The following is a 473-nucleotide window of genomic DNA, read 5'->3' on the forward strand; positions in this document are numbered from 1 at the left end:
TTTGTTCACCATAAGGTTGAACCAAAAAGTTGTTCATTTGATAGATTGTGTTAGAGATAAACAATGATCAAATGGGAAAACTTCACAATGTGTGTTAGAGATAAACACATTGGGAGACTTGTGAAATAGTTGTTATCATCTAAAGGAGTTTATAAGTTTGTTTGATCGAACATATACATGCAAAGTGATCGTCGAACCCTAACTTTGGCAATATTTCTCAATATTAAAACCCAACCTATTTCCGTTTTCACACTTTTATGCAAGATACTGTGACTAAAACCAAAACCCCTGTTACTAAGTTAAGAATTGAACAACTGTCGAACGGCGGTGATATCTCACATCCTGTGGAGACGATAACAAAAACCCGACACTTAAAACCACAATCAACAAATGGCGCCGTTGCCGGGGATTGTGAATTGATATTGCGAGCATCGCAATAGTTGCTTAATTTTTAGCTTTCGAATTTTTGACTT

The sequence above is a fragment of the Lathyrus oleraceus genome, chromosome 2 (genome assembly GCF_024323335.1).
Source record: "Lathyrus oleraceus cultivar Zhongwan6 chromosome 2, CAAS_Psat_ZW6_1.0, whole genome shotgun sequence".
NCBI classification, from domain to species: Eukaryota; Viridiplantae; Streptophyta; class Magnoliopsida; order Fabales; family Fabaceae; genus Lathyrus; species Lathyrus oleraceus.